The 22,527-nt window shown below is 38.3% G+C and overlaps 1 pseudogene; it reads left to right on the top strand.

The window, feature by feature from the left end:
• Nucleotides 1-21,172: 21,172 nt before the first annotated feature.
• LOC109437577 (phosphatidylinositol N-acetylglucosaminyltransferase subunit P pseudogene) lies at nucleotides 21,173-21,569 on the top strand (annotated as a pseudogene).
• Nucleotides 21,570-22,527: the final 958 nt, after the last annotated feature.

Raw genomic sequence — 22,527 nt, 5'->3', positions numbered from 1 at the left:
CCTCGAAATTTGAGAAATAGCAATTTTTATCTAAATGCAGTCAATTCTCCTTTATCTGGGGTTGGCCATAATTGTTTCTCATAGCATCACAACTGTATGCAGCACTGAGCTAGGCTTTGTTACAAAGGAATCTGCCTGTGCCTGCTTCCTGTCAGATAATGGTGCCAACTCACATAACTTGCAAGTTCACAACATATATTATCAGAGTAAAATACTAAACCTATACATGAGCAGCTAGCAAAATATGGCTATTTACATCACTTACTCACCAAGGACTGTAGTTAGATCTGCTCTTGGCTAGTTTTCTATTTCCTGCTGGTGTTAGGGTTTCAAGTTCTGTTGATTCTCAGGATGCAGAGGTGGGGGGAAATGGAAATGGGAATAATATGGATTTGATAGCACAAGTAAAGTAAGAGATTAATTAAACTATTAGTTTAAAAGAAATTTAGGCTGAAAGATGAAAGTAGTTAAAATCCTTAATGCTGTTGTTATACTGTTTTATATTAAAGAAATAAAGTTGGCGGTTTTATGTGATTCATATTCTGGCTGTTTTTAGAACCATGGCAGAGATTTGGCACCTGACCTCAGAATGACTGATTTGGAGGCTTTTGGTAGAAGCTATTTTATCATTTTGTCAAAACGGGGAACTAGCTGGCCAGACAGGGCAGAGGACTTGTCCATTGCCATGGTCAGAAAGAAACCTCAGGATACTGTCTTTCAGTTCTGTATTCTACTTGCCAGACCCTCCAGAAGAATAATATGTGCTTGTAAAAAAAAAAAAAATCTCTGTCCTTGCTCGTGTTTAGATGATGACAATTCCTATAGTGATGACTTTGTATGCAGATGTGACCTTGGAAGGCGTGGGGTCCATTTTCACTTGTAAGCTGCATCCACAGTAGACCTGTTTGCGGAGGCTGCTGATACTCTCTGAGCCCAGTGCTGCTTCTGAGGGCCTTGGTCTCACTCTCCACTCAGTGCCGCCTATCTCTGGGTACCAAGTGCAAGGTAAGTCTGCTGCCGCAGGGAGCTTCCTGGCTGTCCACAGGACAGCAGCAGTTTATCGTTATCCTAGCTGGACAACCATGACCCAAGCTTGCTAAATACTGGCCACTGATTCATTGTTCACAATGCCTGTAGTAAACTCCGGAGCCGCTGCTTCCTCACTAGTATGGTTTTCTCAGCATGGTCTACCCACAGTGCTATAGAACAGAGATCAGATTGTTGTTGTTTTTTACATTTTAATTATGAAAGTAATACATGCTCATTGAAAATTATTAATAATTATTTAATTTTTAAATCATTACAGAATTATGTGGAGTAAAAATGAGTCTCCCATGCCTTCTGCTTTTTAAACTATCTCTCTTCAGAAGTAGTTGCTGTTAACAGTTTGGTGTGTTTCCTGCCTGACACTTTCTGTTACACAAAAATAAGGGTGTGTGTGTGTGTGTGTGTGTGTGTGTGTGTGTGTATTTATATAGTTACATATAGTTACAGATAGTTACATGTTCAGGTATACTTTCAAAACATCATTTTAGTGGTTTTTAAACTTTGGATGACACTTTTTGTCTTAAAGCATCCAGTAAAAGCTATGGATCCTCTTTCCCAGAAAAAAACAAAACAAACATATTCTCCCAGAAGGCAATCCGTGACCACCTCTACCCACTCCTTATGGAACCAGGAGCAACCTAGGAAATACCAACACTTTATAATGGATTTGGAGGGTATTATTGTTCATAGCAGAAACCTAATGAACCACAATACTCAGGGTACTCTTAGCTGAATTTTCTGGTCAGCAGAGTCTATCACAAAATCTTTTTTATCACAACATCTTGGATTAAAAACTTTATAGAAAATCTAAGTTCACTTCCTTATGTGACAATCCAAGGATCCCTGAAACTCCAACCTCATCTCTTTGTGCCTGTTGAACTTTCACAACTGCCATCGCAGCATTTTAGTACACCTCCATGTCTGCGCATCTATCTCCCCCAGGGCTGTGAACTTATTAAGCAGTAGGGATTTTATCTCAGCATCTTTGTATCCTTTCTCCTCCCCCTGCCTGCAAAGGTCAGGGCTGTAAAAGAGATGAGCATCAGGTATGATGATTGCGTTGAATATTAATTAAATCCAAGGTTTCCATTTAGTGAGAAAAAAGAAAACATTAGATCTATCTGGATTTGAATCACAACTGTCCCCAGGGTCTGACTATGTGACCTCAGGCATGTTTAACCTTCTCATCTGAAAATGGGGATGATAAATTTAATTCACAGGATTAGGTACTATGGCGTAAACAGGATTTAGCAGATAGTCTAAAAGGCATCTGTTAGAGACCCCAAGGGCTCTTCAACCTAGATCAAAGCCTAATTCTTACTAGTTTTGCAACCTTGGGCAATTTATTTAACATCTCTGTGCCTTAGTTTCTTCAGTTGTAAAAAGAAAAATAAGGTGATAATATATAGTACATACCTCACTAGGGATATTAGGGGAATAAAATGAGTTAACCTGTGAAAGTAGTATATGCACAGAGTCAGCCATGTAACAATTCTTGTCATTATCATCATTATTACTATTGTTAGAAACAGTCTCCTTAGGAAGCTGAAACCAGTAACCATGAAGCAGTTTGCAAGCAATACAAGTCAGTAACCAAACTGAGTGCTACATTGAATGGTGCAAACTGGAAATGCTGTGAAAGTTTCAACAAAGAGAAAGGGCAGAGCAGGCAGGAGTCATCAGGAAAGGTTTTAAGTCAAAGCTTTCTTTTTCTTTTCTTTCAGTTTTTTTTAAAATAATTTATTTTCCAATTACAGTTGATATGCAATATTGTATTAATTTGCACAACATACACTAGCACAACATAGTGATTAGACAATTATATACCTTACAAAGTGATCACCCCAATAAATAAGTCTAGTACCCATCTGACACCATACATAGTTGTTACAGTATTTTAAGCCAAAGCTTTTAAAATCAGATGAACTTGTGAAGGATAGAGGGGTATGTCTTTGGATCTGGACTGGAAAGGGAACACATTTCCAATAATGGCTGGGGTCACACCTCTTCATGGAAGGGCCCTCTCTTTTCTCTTTGCATATTTACAAACCCAGATCATATCCGGCTCATCCTCTGGGACTCAGGTCCTTGGTGATGAGTTGTTATAAATGGAGAGCTGAGAAAAGTTGTGTTCCCATGGAAGACAAACAAAGCTAAACATAGCCGGAGGAAGAGAACCTATGACTGCTGACAGACGTGGAACTGCGCAACTGAACAAACCCCAAGGCTCCCTCCCTCCCTGGGGAGTTGAGGCCAGAAGCAGTTCATGTAGCATCCCTGACAGAGCTGTGGGCTTGATTGGGAAGGAAGATATGGTTTACTGTTCTGTCAAGGATAGCTTATCTATCTCCTGGAGAGAAGAATCTCTAGGAGCTAGAGTATGGAAAGGAAAGGGACAGTGAGGAGAATATTTGAAACGAACTTTTGTCTTGTTAGCCCATGACACTCATGGTCACACCCTCCAAACAGTTTGCCGAAAGGAATAAGGACTCTTAAGGAAAACAAAAAAATCCCCTCCTATTTTTTTCCTCAAAGCAGAGTTCAGGTGTGGAAGACTTAAAGGGAATGAAGGTTGTTACTCTATGTACAACTAAACTTTGCCAAAGGGTTTCTATTTGCTATCAACCAATATCAGCCAAAGAATGGCACAAAAAGGCAGGCGGGCCATGAAACATTGAGTCTTCCCTGAAGCCCGAGTCTGACCTGGATTAGCTGGCCAGGGTGGGAGCTAGAAGTAAGGTGCCAAATCCTCTGGGCACAGAGGGACCACCTGGCTTTGGATCTCGTAGACCAAGGCGATGCCTTTCCTCAGATCCCCTCTGAGCTCAAAGAAAGCAACTCCCTTCATAAGTTACTGTATGATCCATTAAACCATAAGTTGTAGCCATTTGTTGAATAGTATACCACCATTTCAAATATGGCTTGTAGAAAATTTAGAGAATAATCTTTTTCCCCCGCTGTCAGGAAGTAAATTCAGTAAAAAATAATAAGTAAATAATAACTAGGTCAATCATTTGGGTCCAGGAGCATCTAGTGGGAGACTAACTTATCAAATCCACACCCATTTCCCTTGGTGAGACAGGTAGAAAAGCTGATCCTTCTCTTCATCAATGTGTATGCTTGTGATTTTAATTAATGGAGAATGCAAAAGTTTAACAAACAGTTCCCTTCCCTCTCCCTATACACAGTTATTAAAAAGTTAAGGGAGTTTGATTCTGAAGGTCCCCAAAGAGCTGGAGAAATCTCACTAGGGACCTGACCCTGAGAGAATCAGCGTGCAGCCCCTGTGGGCAAGCAGCCCGGGCACCATTGCTGAAGGGGCAAGACCCAGCAAGTCCCTGTTGCCTTGCATTAGCCCCCAGGAGACACGTGGTTGCTGAGTAACCACAGTGGAGCCCTTCTTTGTAGATCAAACGGCACACCTAGTTTTGCACCTGGAAGTTTAGCCAATTAACTATGTGCATGGTTTGCTAAGGAGCTGGTTTGGGGAGACAAGTAGTGATTAAATTCTTGTCCTTCTATTCTTTTATCTTCTCCTTGTTTTGGAGGACTGAGGATTGCTGATGATGTTCCATTTTGCATCCTTATATCGCCAGGTGCTAAATCACCCAGTTAGTCAGAATTAAGCACGTGCTTCCAGCTAAGCCCAAGCTTTTTGAGAGATTTAAAATTTTTCAAATATCAAAAGCATCACCATAGTCATAGGAAATTACCATATTGTTTTATGTATTTCTGTAACATACATGCAATCACGCTATATGTATTGTCCTGCAAATTGCTTTTTCCGTTAATATGTCTTAAGACTTTTCCAAATTAGTACGGCAGAGACCAACCACCCACCAAATTGGTACAGAGAATACTTCGAAGTGGGAACATCTGAGCTATAGAAGATACTGAAAGAAATCTCATCTGAACTTCCTTTATCTGATCATAAAAAGCTTTACTAGAGCCAGTGGCTAGCACTCTCCCCCCTCACTCCCTCATGTCTCAGTCAGGGAAGCACTGATCTTAGGCACTGGGACATTCCAAAAAAATTGTGGAAACAAGACTCACCAGAACCTTCCATCCTATGAATCCCCAAACTCCTCTCTCCCTTATTAACCTGGTATATAAACCTCTAGCTATTTCAGGAGCTTTCTAGGGTACTATAGGGAGTACTGTATAGGACGGTCCTGTGTGCATATTATTTTTTTCTCCTGTTAATCTGTGTATTGTCAGTTCCCCCTCCCCCTAGTCGGACCTAAGTTGGTAAAGAAGTTTTTCCTTCCAATAGTTTATAGAAAAAAAAGTACTTCATTTCAACTGCTGCATAGTATTCCATGGACACCTAATTTTGGTGTTTGTTTGTTTGTTTTAATTTCTATCAGTGGATTCTTAGGTTGTTTCCAATTGTTCCCCTTTGCTGACAATGCTGCAGTGAACATCCTTACACATGCCTCCCTGTAAAAATGTACAAATACATATTAGGAAACAGGAATTGCTCTATCATGGGTTACATGCTTTTTAGATTCTAGTCTCTGGCAGATAGACTGTGGAGTGCAATAAATGTTTAACAACCAGTCTTCCAAAATTGGGCGGGGGCTGATCTGTTGCATTTGCCCGTGTTCTTTGTGTGAGTTCTCCCACCGTGGTTGATTTCAAACTACTAATGTGACCTTGAATTTGGAGTTGAAGAGATACACACAACTGTCTCTTGCAAGCTGAGATGAACTAGCTCCAGCACAGTTCCTCGAATCCCTTTAACTCAGGATGCAAATAGATATTGGCAAATAGTCCTCTAAGATAGCCCAATCAACTTAAACTTTCACAAGCAGTGTATAAAAGGATCTATATGAAAGTATCTTGATACTATCAAACTTTTTGCCAATATAATGAGTCAAAAATGGTATCTCCTTTTGTCCTGCATTTTTCCAATCATCAGTGAGGTTGCACATGTTTTTGTTTTTATTTCCTCTTCTGTGAAATGGTCCGTAGCCTTTGCCTGTTTTTCTTTTGAGTTGTTTGTCTTTTTTCTTATTGATCTTTAGAAGCCCTTGATGTAGTCTGGAAACATTGTCCACCAAGGAATTTTCAATGAGAATGACATTAGAGGACTAGTCCCAAATTTTACTGAGCACCTCCTATATGAACATACCCATTAAGGACTGGGTCTAAAAGAGAAAAGTATACCTGTGTACATCAAACTGTGTGTACTTATTAACATTGTGGTAGGGTCAGTTGAACACACACATGCATATCAGTAACATTAATAAAAAGTATTGTGGAAAAATAAATAAGTTGTATTTTGGCTCAGTCAGCCTATTTGTCTTTTTTTTCCCACAAGCATCTTATCCATCTTCACTTCTGTTGGGGTCGCTTAGAGCACTGGACCTTCTTTTTTTTTTTTTTTTTTTTTTAAGGGAATACATACACCAGCACTTCCTGTTCTCACTGAAGCCACTTGTGAGTCTTTCTCTGAGCCTTATACCTCATCTACTTTTCACTTTTGGCCCTAATCTTTAGGAAGAGTGCTTTTCTCTCTAAAAACAACTGGCTGTTACCAGCTTGCTGTCCTCTGGATGAATTAGGAATTCACTGTTTTTCTCTGGGGTGGACTGTTCCCAGAATCCCTCAAATGCAGATGGCCTGTTCCTACAAAGGCAGGGCTGTGTACGAAGAAACATAATAGAGATGTCTTAGATGGGAGTGGTTATCTGCAAAATGCAATTTTAACTGCTTTTAATTTGCTGCTCAGATTTCATATCTGAACCAGACTGATTCTCTGGTGGACATACAATGTGATATATAGATGATGTATTACAGAATTGTACACTTGAAACCTATGTAATTGTATTAATCATTGTCACCCCAATAAATTTTAATTAAAAAAAAAAAAGAAAAAGATGCTGAAACAGCACCAGGTAGTAATACAGATGTTTGGGAGGGTAACTACTGAATCCCCCAGTTCCCTGGCATTCTTGCCTTTCCTCTTTACGCCCACTACCAGGCCTCAGTGAATTCTGAAAGAATATCTGGCTTTAGTGAATTCTGAAAGAATATCTTGATTTTCTGAATTACCTCAAGCTGAAAACAGTAGCTTCAGCAATGTGTTAGAGCAGCAAGTAGTTCTTAAACAGGGATGGATATCAGAGTGCTCTGGGAAGTGTCTCTTAAACATGACAAGCCTGCTGCATGTCTGGGAGGAGGGCAGGTGGTGTATTTCACAAAAGTTCCAGAATGATTCTGGTGTGCCCTCATGATGAGGCAGTACTACTCTAGTGCCATTCCATGACAAGATTGGTAGAGAAATGCAGAGTAAATGTTTAGAAACATTTACAGCAACTTCACAGAGTATGTCTGTTGAATGTAATAATAAGTTTGGCCTTGTATTGTGCGTCTTTTTATTTTGCATTTTACAAAATTATGTTTCTTACTGGGGTGGTCAGATGGCTCAGTTGGTTAGAGCACGAGCTCTTAACAATAAGGTTGCCGGTTCGATTCCCACATGGGATAGTGGTCTGCGCCCCCTGCAACTAAGATTGAAAATGGCTACCGGACTTGGAGCTGAGCTGCACTCTCCACAATTAGATTGAAGGACGAATTGACTTGGAGCTGATGGGCCCTGGAGAAACACACTGTTCCCCAATATTAACCCAATAAAAAGCTTAACAATTTATGTACCTTACAAAATTATCAGGCTGTGATGGATTGGAAATCTAAAAAATTAGTCCTTTGTCAGTTTTAGAAGCACTGTCCTAGGATAGGTTAGCTGTGTTCAAGTCAGACAGGCACAACTAAAAATTCTCTGGTTTGGTAGCTTTGTGATCATAGATAAGTCTCAAATGACCTCTCCAGCTGGGTCCTTAAGAGGATTAGAGATAATGTATCTAAGGCACCTAGCACAGTGCCTGATATTAATGTAAGCCCATCAGGAACTTTCTTCCAATTAGTTGTTGAATACATGGAACAGAATCATGGAACTTGGTGAGTGAATTTTTTTATTCAGGCTCATGCATGATATTCTAACCAACTGAGAGTGTACGACATGACAGATTTGAGTGGCTTCTATAAGCTGTTCCACCATGAGTAAGAGCACTTAGTGGCCGTGGCACTTCCAGGCCAGCCTCTGGTTAGCAGACCTCCCCTCAACCTCTGCTTCCTGCCTCCTCTTTCATATTCCCCTTTCCCAGAGAACAGTCCTATTCTCTGTTCCTTCCCCCAGAGATCCCAACTGGCTTTTTATTTCTTAAAAGCAGTTATTTTCTGTTCCTGATGGAGGGTAAGAAGGGTGGGGGATGGAAATTTCTGTCCTGTGATCTGTCCTATTCAAGCATTAAAAATAACCAGACCATTCATACTGAGCCAATTAACTAACCTCCTGCTTGCATCACTTCTGTGTCTTTATTTGCGCTGAAGGAGTATCTGTCCCTTCCTTTGACTTACGTTACAAAAAGCCCCTTTCTCTTACCTACTTTGGTAAGTACCATCACCATTATTACTGGACGCAGTGCTGTGTGATAGGTAAATGCAGTTGCTTTGGACTGAATTATGGCTCTGCTACTTGTTAGTTGTGTGGCTTAGGGAAAATGTAACTTAAAAAAAATGATCATAATTACTATTAGAAGCAATATTAGCAGGGGTGTTTATTCTAGTGGATAATGGATTCAAGCTCTTTGGCCTGAATATTCAGAAAAGTGAAATGGAGTAAAAGGCTATAACATGTCATCTTTTCTTCCAGGATCCACAGTTCTTTTGGATGACAAAACAGACCACTGGTTTGGTCTGACTATTCTGGACTTCTCTGGTTAGGGTTTTTAAATTTAAGACAATGTGATTTGAAATTCCACTGTCCCCAATATTTCCTGTAAATCAGAAGTTAGGTCTAGCATCTTGATTAATTAAGATTAAAATTTTTGGCGGGAACACTTCATAGTTTTCTTGAACCTAAATTCCTACACAGATTTAATTCTAGTAACTATCATGTTTCCCTGAAAATAAGACTCAGCAGGACAATCAGCTCTAGTACATCTTTTGGAGCAAAAATTAATATAAAACCTGGTCTTATTTTACTATAACATAAGACCAGGTTATTATATAATATAACATAATATAATATAATTAATATAATATAACTAATATAATTAATAATAATATAATATAATGTAATATAATATATAAATACCAGGTCTTATAAATTTTTGCTCCAAAAAACACATTAGAGCTGATTGTCTGGCTAGGTCTTATTTTCGGGGACACACGGTAGTTAGCTGTTGGCGTCCCCAGCTTTCCTCTGTTTATCTCCACTGACTTGGTCTCCTTTTGGGCCTCAGCTTAGGCATCACTGCCGCTGACCCTCCACATCTAGCACGTGGGCCTTCTCAGAGCTTCACCAGAGGACTGAAACTACCTTTTTGTGTATCTGGAACCCCTACCAATCCGTAAGCTTCCTGTAGCCCACCTCTCCGTGCCCCATCTTCACCCCCTGACCCTGCCTTTCCCCTTCTTGATATCTGCCCGTCCTCCAGTCCTCAGCTCAAATGGTAGACCCTCTACATCAGCTTTCCCCATTATACAGACCCATATTCTCTGTGTGTGCTTTTATTTCATAGCACATTTATCACAAGTTATTTCTGGATTTTCTTTTTCATGAATGTCTGTCTCATTTATTAGACTATAATCTCCTTGGAGGTAAGGACCACATTTGCATACTGCAGTATCCCCAACACATAGCGGGGGACTTGGCTCCTTGTAGCAGTTACTAAATATTTAATGGATGATAAAGGGTGCTATTTTAGTCATTCATCTCCTTTAGGACAGGAACTGTCCTCTTGATGTTTGTGGCCTCAGTACCTACCTGGTTCCAGGTCTTCCACAAGATTTTGTGCATAGGTAGGTACACAAGTCTTCCATGGTATGAGAGAGAAAGGCAGGAAAATAGGTCTGCAAGGAGGTCAACAAGATGGAAAAATAGGTCTCTATCACTTGTGAACTATTCTTGCCCAAACTGTTTAACTTGAACTTAAGCCCCTAGACCTACTTTCTAGTTCACAGGAAATAGAAGAATATTTCATAACACCATGAGGAAGCAATTAAAGACAGAAACTGCAAAACATTCTGTAGGATAACTGACCTAAACCAAAGGTCATGAGAAGAGAAAGAAGATTATTCAAGATTAAGAGATAGAAGAAACATAACATCCAAATGTGTGTATGATCCTTGATTAGATCCTGGTAGAAAAAATCAATTACCAAAGACATTTTGAGTATTATTGGAGAAGTTAGAATATGAACTATGTATTAGATGATACTTTGGAATTATTGTTACTTTTCTTAGATACGTAGAAAATGTCTTTATTCCTAGAAGATGTATAAAAAATTTAGGGATGAAGTATCATGATGTCTGCAACTTATTTTTGACTGATTTAACAAAAATAAAATACATAGATAAATTAAATATGGTCAAATATTAACAACCATTGAATCTGTACAAGGTGTACAGATGGTCTTATACAAGGTTTTTTGTTCATGGTTTTTGGATGGGGGCGCTCAGGTTTATTGAGATATAATTTACATAGAGTAAAATTCAAAGTTTTTAACACATAGTGTAATATATAATTAACCAACACATGCAGTTATGTTCCTCTCATCACAGTCAAGATCTAGAATGTTTCTATCACCCTCAAGATTCTTCCTTGTCTCTTTGTAGTCAGCCCCTCGTCCTACCCCTACCCTCTGGCACCACTGATCTGTTCTCCATCCCTATAATTTTGCCTTTTCCAGAATGCGTTTTGAGTTTGGCTTCTTTAACTTAGTGCAATAGTTTCTTAGGATTGCCGTGACAAAGTACCACAACTTAGTGGCTTAAACAACAGAAATTTATTATCTCATATTTCTGGATACTAGAAGTCCAAAATCAAGTTGTCAGAAGGGCCATGCTCTCTGGGCAGCTCTAGGGGAGAATCTGTTCATGCCCTTCTCTCAGCTTCTGGTGTCACCAACAATCCTTGGTGTTCCATATTTTGCAGCTGCATAACTCCTATCTCTGCCTCTGTCTTTGCAGGGGTTCTCCCTGTATGTCTCTTATAAGGACACCAGTCATGTTGGAGTAAGGGCCCACCCTATTCCAGGATGACCTCATTTTAACTAAGTACCTCTGTAATGATCCTATTTCTAAATAAGGTCACATTTTAAGGTGTTGGGTTAAGACTTCATTTTGGGGGGAGGAGGCATAATTGAACACATGACACATACGTTAATGCATTTGAGATTCATCCATGTTTTTGCATGTTCCTTTTTATTGCTGTGTGGTACGCCATTGTATGGAGGTACCGCATTGCGTTTGTCCATTTAGTGGAAAGACTTTTGGCTTGTTTACAATGTTAGGTGATTATGAATAAAGCCACTATAAACATTTGCATATGGATTTTTGTGTGAACACAAATTTTCACTTCTCTTGGGTAAGTACTGAGGAGGGAGGTATTTAACCACAAGAAACTGCCATACTTTTCCAAAGTAGTGATGCCATTTTCCATTCCCATCAGCAGTATATGAGGGCTCCAGGCCTCCACATTTTCACCAACACTTGATATTGTTAGTTTTTCTGATAATAGCCATTTTAATGCCTGTGTAGTGGTATCTCATTGTGATTTTAATTTGCATCTCCCTAATGACTTATGATGTCCAGCATCTTTCCACATGCTTATTTGCCATTTGTATTATCTGTAGATTATTTGTTTTGTTTTCTTATTATTGAGTTTTGTGAGTTCTTTGTATATTCTGGATACAAATCCTTTACAGATAATGTGTTTTTAAAACATTTCCTCTCAGTATGTGGCTTATCTTTTCTTTTTCTTAACATCTTTCAAGGAGCTGGAGCTTATAATTTTGATGAAGTCTAGTTTATTTTTATGGATTAGCTTCCAGAATGGCAGAGTAAGGAGCTCAGCAGACCTCAGCAAACAATTTGGAGAAAATTATTTTTAAAAAGTCTCTGGGAATTGTCCTAAGGGCATATTGCAAATGAAGGGACATTCACTCAAGAAAATCTACTAAATCTCAAGAAGACAGGGCCCCTCCCCAGAACTCCCAATGTGGATCACAGTTTAACCCCAGGCGGGGCAGGCTGCCAGTGTTCTCACTCCTTTTTGCAAAAGCTCTATAGCAGAGAGGACTGGGTCTCCCGTCCTCCACTCAGCCTTCACACATCGAAACTGGATCACACATCCATTGCTGGAGGGAATGTAAAATGGTACAGTCACTTGAAATCAGTTTGGCAGTTTCTTAAAAACCTAAACATAGAATTACCACACTACCCAGCAATTGCAATTCTGGGCATTTATCCCAGAGAAGTGAAGACATATGTTTAAACCAAAACCTGAACACATATGTTTATAGCAGCTTTATTTGTAATAGCTCAAAATTGGAAACAATCCAAATGTCCTTCAGTAGGTGAATGGTGAAACCAACTGGTACAGCCATATGATGGAATACTCCTCAGCAATAAAAGGAAACAAACTATCGATCATGCCAACAACCTGGATGACTCTCCAGAGAATTATGCTGAGTGGAAACAACCCATCCCCAAAGGTTATGTACTGTATTATTTCATTTATGGAACATTCTTGACATGACAAAATGGTAGAAATGAACAGATGAGTGGTAGCAGGGATAACATGGAGTGGGGCAGGAGGGAAGTGGGTGTGGGTATAAAAGGGCAACTGGAGGGCTCTTTGTGGTGATGGAAATGTTCTACATCTTGACGATCAATGTCAGTATCCTGGTTGTCATTATTATGCTATAGTTTCACAAGATGTTACCATGGGGAAAACTGAGTAAAGGATACATAGGAATTGTCTGTATTATTTCTCACAGCTGTATGTAAATCTACAATTACCTCACAATAAAAAGCTTAATTAAAAAAAAATTGGAAAGGATTTGAATAGACATTTGTCCAAAGTACAGATGGCTAATAAACACATGAAAAGATGTTTAACATTATGAGTCATTAGGGAAATGCAGATCAAAACCACAATGAGCAAGGATACCTATAACGAAAAGCCAGACCATGACAAGTGCTGGGGTGGATGCAGAGAAAATGGAACCCTTAGCCATTGCTGGTGGGAATGTAAAATGGTGCAGTAGCTTTTGAAAACAGTTTGGCAGTTCTTCAAAATCATAAAGCATTACCATATGACCTAGTAATTCTATTCCTAGGTATATACCCAAGAGAAATGAAAATATACGTTCACCAAAAACTATTTTTCAGCAATGAAAAGGAGTTACTAATACATACCACAACGTGGATGAACCGTGAAAACATTCTAAGTGAAAGAAGCCAGTCACAAAAGACCACATATTACATTTACAATTATATTTGTATGAAATGTACAGAATAGGCAAATCGCAAGAAAAAGCAGGTTGGTGGTTGCCTAGGGGCAACCTGTGTGACTGCTAATTGGTATAGGATTTCTTTCAGAGAGAATGAAAATGTCTAAAATTGTGGTGATGGTTGCACAACCTATGAACTTACTAAAGAACATTGACTTTTACCCTTTATATGATAAGTAGTATGGTATGTGAATTATATCTCAATAAGGGTAAAACAAACAAACAAACAAAAGAATCAAGCTTGAATCCAAGCTATCTCCTTGTTTTGTACTCTTTTTTAAAAACTTTATTTGGAAAAATTTTCAAGGTTACGGAAAGTTGCAGGATTTATAAATTACTGACATTTTGCCTGTTTACAGGTTAAATTACATCAGCTTCGAACCGGGCATAAAGTGCCACAGCATCTAACCAGCTCTATAATGTAATGGGCACTTAAGTATTTGGAAAAGAGGATAGGCAGCAGCTGGGAAGTCAGGTGGCAGCATTAACACAGCCCAGGGGGACAGTAAAGCCTGTGGCCTTGGGAGCTCTGGTCCCACTTTGAAGCAGCCTTGTCATGGCACTGGGATAAACCACAACCACAGAACTTAAAAGATCTAAGGGGTGATTTCACACATGACTTCTTCACTACTGTGCTTCCCTCCGTAGCAATGAAATGGTGGCACTGTGGCCATTCCCAGAGGCCAGGTGGTTGAGGGGGTTACTACATGCTAGGATATCTCTACATGCAGCTGGCGGCTTTTTAGTAGATATGCCCCTCCTGGTTTCATATGCTGGGCCTGTGCAGGGTTCTGTGGCCTCCAGAGAAGAAGATCACAAAGGGAATCATGGCTCTTCTGAAAGGCCTTTATATAGGAAATTGAAGCTTTCACCAACCATTAGCTATATGTGCCATGATAGACCTTGGGTGGGTGTGGGTGTGGGGTGCTGGTCATGAAGTCCTGAATCCTTTATTTCTGTGTATTCCCAGAATGTCTGAGAAGAGTATCCTGCTCAAAGAGAGCACTCAGTAATTTCAATAAATATTGGAATCGCTATTATGTCCCAGGCAATACATGAAGCACATTAGTGAATGAGAGACAAGGTCCCTAACAAGGTAAGCATATATCACCAGGAGGACCTCACTGTACATGTGTTCATCAGTTGACTTTTCTCTCTGAGAAACTGGCTTTGTCACATCTTTGCTAGTTATCAGAAAGTTTTCGAGAACAATAATGCTTGTCATTGGGAGCTACAGAGGGGCCAACTGTTGAATTTTCTAGAAGGATTAATAGCTATCAGCTGGAGTCTTAGACTACTGGAAAATCTTTCTTAAGATGTTTAAGTTATAAAGTTGTTAGTGGATAAGCCACTAAAAGTAATTGAAGAAAAAAATAATGAAATAGAAAAAAATATATAAATTGAACATAAAACTTTGAAGACATCACCTGAGAAACTCAAATGATGGCTTTCTAAAAGAGTGTTGTTGCATTTAAGTATTAGAAGCTAAGAACATTTTTTGAAGCAAACTGTAATCATTGTGGATGATAAATACTAATTTGGCCACATCTATTTTTCTGCTCATTTTAACTAATTTTGGTTCTGTCTTCTTTTGGTTTGTTCTGTTTTATATCGGAAAATATTTTAATTTTTAAATTTATTCAAAGCTTTTTTGGGGTAGGGTGGAGTATAATAAATAGTGGTGTTTTGTTTTGTTTTGTTTTCTTAAATCAGGCCAAAAAAAAGAAAAAGAAAAATCATACCAGACTATAGACAATAGGTGTCCCCTGGAGTGAAGGTCAGGAAGGACAGGGGTGGAGAAAGTATGCCAGGAAGGACAGAATGTCCCCTGATAGCCTTATGTCTCTGTGAAGTCCTGAATACAGTGTTCTGTGTCATTGCAGACAAAACGGACTTTTGTCTAAAGAGTTATTTTTTTTTAAAGCCAAATATTTTTGATCCATCAATGCCCCCCCCCCACCACCACTCCAGATAACTGAGATCCAGTCAAACCGTACAGTAATGTGGTTTTATCCATATTCACAACTGTCAGTGAATGGGACTTAATGCCCAAGGCTTGAGACAATAGAAGTTGAGGAAAATGAGAGACTTGAGCTTGGATCATAATCTAGGAATCTCCTTTAATAGAATCCACTAGAAAGGGATAGGGTACTCTCTCAGGTTAAAAATCAGTCCCATTTTGCCACAGGCGGGCCTTTGTTAGCTTTGTCCTATTTCTTTGCAAAACACAGACAGAATCTGTACCCCTTTTTGGAGACTTGGAGAGTACCATTCCTTTTACCTGGAGTTTCAAGCAGCCAACTGGATCCTCTGCTGGATCCAGACAGTGATTTCCTTCCCTAATCCTTCCACAGAGTTGTTGGCTTTTTTACCCTCTAAGCACCACAGAGATTTCCCTGACACTGGTTCCTGTTAGGGGCTCAGGGTTTATCATCCAGGACGCATCATTGCTGGTCAACCCTCGGGCGTGTGGCGATGACTTTGTGCTGTAGTCTTTCCTCTCCAGTCTCTAGCATGCAGGAACTGGGTCTCCTTCACATTCAAAGAGCCTAACTTGCAGCCAGGTGTACACGATGTTTATAGCTTTCCCAAAGAAAGTATGTCCACATCTATCAGAATAGCTAAAACAAAATTAGTGATAACGCCAAGTGCTGGTAAGCATGCAAAAAAATTGAATCACTCGTACGTTGCTGGTGAGAATGTAAACTGATATTCTGGAAGACAGTTTGGCAGCTTACAAACCTAAACGCTAACTTTTCATATGACCCAGCAATTGTACTCATTGGATATTTAACCTAGAGTAATGAAAACCTGTAGTCACAGAAAAACCTGTAAATGAATATTTATAGCAGTTGTATTCATAATAGCCAAAAAGCAGAAATAATCCTTCAACAGGTGAATGATTAAACAAACTTTAGTACTTCTATACCATAGAATACTATGCAGCGATAGAAATGAATGAACTATTGATACACAGAACAACTAGGATGGAACTCAAGGAAATTATGCTGAGTCGGAAAAAAAAAAGCCCATCCAAAAAGATACACACTGTACTATTCAATTTATATAATAATCTTAAAATAACAAAATTGGAGAAATGGAGGACAGATTAGTGGCTGCTGGGGATTAGGGATATAAGGAGAAGGAATTGTTTGGAAATGGGCATAGTTATAAAAGGCAGCAAAAGAGAGCCTTGTGCTCATGTACCATGTTTCCCTGAAAATAAGACCTAGCCGGACCTTTAATGCATCAGCTTTAATCTGTCTTTTGGAGCAAAAATTAATATAAGACATGGTCTTATTTTACTATAAGCCCGGGTATAATATAATATAATACCGGGTCTTATATTAATTTTTGCTCCAAAAGGCGCATTAGAGCTGATCATCCAGCTAGGTCTTATTTTCAGGGAAACAGGGTAATTGTTCTATATCTTGACTGCAGTGGTGGATATACAAACCAAATCATGTGATTAAATTGTATAAACACACACAAATGAGTGCAAGTTAAACTAATGAAATCTGAATAAGATTGGTGGATTGTATTAATGTCAATGTTCTGATTGTAATATTGTTTTGTAAGCTGTTAGTATTGGGGAAAACTGGGTAAACAGTACATGGATCTCTGTACAACTGCATGTGACTCTACAATTAATTAAAATTTCAACAACCATTCATGATAAAAACTCAGCAAATTGGGAATAGAGAGGAATTTTCTTAATTTGACCAAGAGCACCTACAGAAGACCTATAGCTAACATCATACTTCATAGTGAGAAACTTGATACTTTCTCTCTATGATTAAGAACAAGGCAAGGATGTCTCTCTCACTACTCCTATTCAACATTGTACTGAAATTCCTACCCAGCGCAGTAAGACAAGAAAAGGAAATAAAAGATACTATAGATTAGAAAGGAAGAAATACAACTCTATTCACGGATGACATGAAAATCCCAAAGAACCAACAAAAAAATTTCCTGGAATTAATAAATGAGTATAGCAAAGTCACAGGATACAAAGTTAATATACAAAAGTCAATTGTTTTCCTATATACCAGCAATGAACTATTGGAAATTGAAATTTCAAAAAGCAATTCCATTTATAATAGCATCCAATAAATGAAATACTTAAGTATAAGGCTAACAAAATATGTGTAGGACCTATGTGGGGAAAATTAGAAAACACTGATGAAAAGAAATCAAAGATCTAAATAAATGGAGATACATTCCATATTCATGGATTGGAAGACTCAAAATTTGCAAAATGTCAGTTCTTCCCAACTTAATCTATAGACTCAATGTAATCAAAATAAAACTCTCAGCAACCTATTTTATAGATAACAACAAACTGTTCCTAAAGTTTACATATAAAGGCAAAGGACCTAGAATAGCCAACACAGCACTGAAGAAAACAAGACAACATGGTATTGATTGAACAATAGACTCATAGATCAATGAAATAGAGTCCAGAAATCAACCCACACAAATATAACCAACTGATCTTTGGCAAAGGGGCAATGGAAAAAAGATAGTTTGATTCAATGGAAAAATGCTAGTCTTTTCAATAAATGCTGATTGAACAAAGGGTGATGGATGTCCACATGCAAAGAAATGAACCTAGACAGACTCTACACCTTATATTAAAAGTAATTAAAGCTCAATCATAGATACAAGGTTAAAATGCAAAACTATGAAACTTCTTGAAGATAACAGGAGAAAATCTGCATGACCTTGGGTGTGGTAATGAGTTTTTAAATACAATGCCAATCACATGATCCAGGAAGAGAATTTAATAACTTTGACTTTATTAAAATTAAAAATGTCTTCTTTGCAAAAGGCACTGTTAAAACAATGAAAGGACAAGCCAAAGACTTAGAGAAAGTATTTGCAAAACACATATCTGATATAGGACTTGTATATAAAATATGTGAAGAACTATTATAGAACTCAACAATAGGAAAACAAACAACCCAATTAAAAAATGAACAAAAGATCTGAACAGATACCTCACCAAAGAAGATATACAAGTGGTAAATAAGCACATGAAAAGATGCTCAATATCATTTATTATTGGAATTGCAAATTACAACAATAATGTGATACCACTACATACCTCTTAGAATGGCTTAATAAACTCTAAAACTAAATACCAACTTCTAGGGAGGATAAGGAGCAACAGGAACTCTCATTCATTGTTGTTGGAAATACAAAGTGGTAGAGCCACGTTGGGAAACAGTTTAGCAGTTTCTTATAAAATTAAACATAGTCTTAACCATATATGATCCAGCAATTATGCTCCTGATTTTAAAACTGATGGCCCAACTGATTAAAGAACTATGGCCGCACAAAAATCTTCATGTGAATGTTTATAATAAGTTGATTCATAATCTCCAAAAACTGGAAGCCACTCAGATGTCCTTCAACAGGTGAATGACTAAACAACCTGGTATAGCCACACAGTAGAATATTATACAGCAATGAAAAAGAAACAAGCTGTTCAAGAGATGGATGAATCTTAAGTGTATACTGCTAAGTGAAAGAAGCCAACCTAAAAAAAAACAAACCCAACATATAGTAAGAGTCCAATTATTATGTCATACTGGAAAAGGCAAAATTATAGAAATGGTAAACAGATCAGTGGCTGCCAGAGGTTCAGGGTGGGGAAACTTGAAAAGGTGAAACAGATTTCTTTAGGGCAGTGAAACTATTCTGTATGATACTGTAATGTTGAATACAAGACATTAAGCATTTTTCGAAACTCATAGAGCTTTGCATCACAAAGAGTAAATCTTGCTGTATGCAAATTTTAAAAAATAATTTAGGCATTCAGAGATCCCAGTATAGAATACAGAATGTGACCAGAGAATATAAGTATATTCCAAGTGTGTGAAACCACCTCACTGAACGGGGTAGGAAAACAAGGTGCTGACCTAAGTGACTTTGGAAATGAGTGTATAAGACTAAAAGCAAAAGGAATTGTATATGGGTATCATTTCCCATGCGGGTATGGGTTAGCAATTCTGAAACTGCTATATATTTATGATACTGGAATCAAAGAATTAAGTAAATGAATGATGGGTGATGGGAGCCAGGCTGTTGCTGGAGTGGGAGTTCACAGATAAGTAAGGGGAAGACGCTAAAATAATTCATGTTGTAATGGTTAAGAGTTGGAAATCTCAGTATGAACTCGTGTGTAGCTTAATATAGGTACAAGTGCTTACAGATAGAAATATATATACCCTGTTTTCCCGAAAATAAGACCTATCTGGACAATCAGCTCTAATGTGTCTTTTATATAAGACCTGGTCTTACAGTAAAATAAGATCGGGTCTTATATTAATTTTTGCTCCAAAAGGTGCATTAGAGCTGATTGTCTGGGTAGGTCTTATTTTGGGGGAAACATGGTATGTGGGTTACTATACATACTTATATTTATTTGCTCTGTCAACTGGGAGGGCCTGAAAGAAACGACATCCCAGTAGCAATAAATCACACCTTGAGCCCAGCTCTTGGTTTCTGATACCATTCTCCAATAAAAGGAAGCAGGTCTTCTTGGAGAAAAGCCTGATTCTAGGAATGGGACAGGAAAGATACAGTTTGAGCCCAGAGCATCTTCTAGTGCCAAGAAGTTAAAAAATGCTCAAAAGAAACAAAAACAAAATTCAAAAAACCCTGCAATGATGGTCATAGGCTATAGGGATATAGGAACCAACTGAAAGAGCTCCTAATGGCCAAAGATGGAAGAACTTGGACAACAAAATGAATAAAGTAGTTTTGTATTGTTACCCTAAGTATAAAATAAATATTCATGAGTCCATACTGATATAAATAAATGATTGACTAAATAAATAATTGGGGAAATTAGATATATCTGCACTGCAGAAAAGTTGCAAATAATTGATAGAGATATTCTGCCTGTAAGAGGGTGGAACATAATTCCCCACTCCTTAAATGTGAGCTGTGCATGGTGACTTTCTTCCAAATAGTACAGTATGGAAAGGGAGGGGGAAAAAGAGTAAGTTTACAGTAGAGAAACCTGATCAACACTGTCTCAGCGAGGTAATCAAGGGTAACATCAGCAGTGAGAAGTCATTTTGATGGTATGTTCCCTTGATATGATATGATGAGGATGGCACTTTACCTCTCTGGTCTTCCTTCCCAAAACACATCACCTCAGTATAACCATGAGGGAAACATCAAATAGCAGTTGGAAGACATTCTACAAAATACCGGACCAGGACTCCTCAAAACATTCAAGCGTCATCAAAAAAACAAGGAACATCTGAGAAACAGCCACAGCTAAGAGGAGCCTAAGGAGACATAACTGCTAAACATTGTATGTATCCTGGATGGAATCCTGATACAGAAAAGGGACAATAGGGGAAAACTGAGGGAATCTCAAGTATGGACTTTAGTTAATAAGACTGTATCAAGATCGGTCCATTAATTGTGTCAAATGCACCATACTAATGTGAAATGCTAATGATAGGGAAACAGGATGTGGTATATATGAGCATTCTCTGTACTATTGTCCCAATAATTCTGTAAATTGAAAACTGTTCTAAAATAAAATTTTATTTTAAAATAAAGGGAATGTGTGTGGTCCCTTCACAGCCATGGAGAGGGTCCCAGTGCACATGCACCCAGAATGGGGACACCATGGTGCCTTGGCCTTTCCCTCAATTTTTCTCTCTAACCCCACGCCCACCCGGCCCCGCAGCACTTGTGCAGAGGACTCAGTGCTGAGATTGTCTAAAACTGGGAAAATGGTGGAATATTCACCTTCATCATTGCCAGAAAGAGTGATTTATGGCTTTGTTCTTAAACTCCCAGTTTGGCTTCTCACTGTTATCTCCTGTGGGCTTTTATTCCTGAATCTTGACTAAATTCTTTAGGCCTAACCTTTTGGCCTCAAAAATATTGGGCAGTTGCATTACCTGTCTACCTCCTTATTTCTATAGTATTGGTTACAGTAAGCAGCTAGGTACTCTTATGTGGAGTTAACATGAGTACCGTTCTACTCAACTCCATTCATACAGTCATGGGTAACTATGCTAAAAACCAATATCGAGAGAGGCCATCCCAGCATTAACACGTATTCCTATTAGCGAAGTAAACCAAATGTTCTTTCTTGTATCCAAAGAACTTTATACCAAAATCTGACTTACATGCAGACATACTGACACCAAGCATTTATTTATAAGTTTTTTGAAATAGTAATTTTGACCATAATTATTTTGACTATCTCTCTTATTAATACCCAGTATTGGGATATAAAAGAAAAGTAAGTCGAACTTAGATTAAGTTCTATTTATATTGTAAATGTTCTTAAACATTAGTTATTAATGAACAGAATAAATAAAGTACTGCATTACCAAAAAATAAACAAGTGAAAGGAATGAACTATTGGAACATACAATAACTCAGATGGATCTCAAGGGAATTATACTGAGTGAAAAAAGCCAAACTCAAAAGGTTACATTTATATAACATATAACAATTTACATTAAAGTTTTGAAATAAAATGATAGAGAGGGAGAACAGATTAGTGGTTGCTAGGGTTTAGGGATGAAGGGAGAAGGGAGGACACAAGTGCAAACAGGTAGCAGGAAAGATCTGTGTGATGATGAAACAGTTCTGTATCTTGACTGCAGTGATGGTTACACAAATGTACACGTGTTAAAATTGCATAGAACTACATGCATACACACACACACACGAGTGCACGTAAAACTGGTGAAATTGGAATAAGCTTTGTGGATTGTACTAATGTCATTTTCCTGGTTGTCATATGGTACTATAGTTATGCAAGATGTTACCATTGGGAGAAATGAGTAAAGGGTAAATGGAATCTCTCATTACATTTTTAAAGGCATTAGCTTTTGCTTTTATTCACTTTTTCTTATTGACATATACTTCATATACCCTAAAATTCACCCTTGAAAGCATACAATTCAGTGGTTTTTAGTGTAGTCACAGTTATGCAACTATCACCACCAATTTCAGAACACTTTCACCACCCCCTCCAAAGAAACACCATATGCGTTAGTAATCACTCCCCATTCTCCCTTCCCCTGTACTCTGTAAACTACTAACCTACTTTCTGTCTCTCTGGATTTGC

This window comes from Rhinolophus sinicus, chromosome 2 (assembly GCF_057876585.1).
Source record: "Rhinolophus sinicus isolate RSI-liver-muscle chromosome 2, RSI-T2T, whole genome shotgun sequence".
Classification (NCBI taxonomy): domain Eukaryota; kingdom Metazoa; phylum Chordata; class Mammalia; order Chiroptera; family Rhinolophidae; genus Rhinolophus; species Rhinolophus sinicus.
This window is presented reverse-complemented; position numbering and strand designations above follow the sequence as displayed.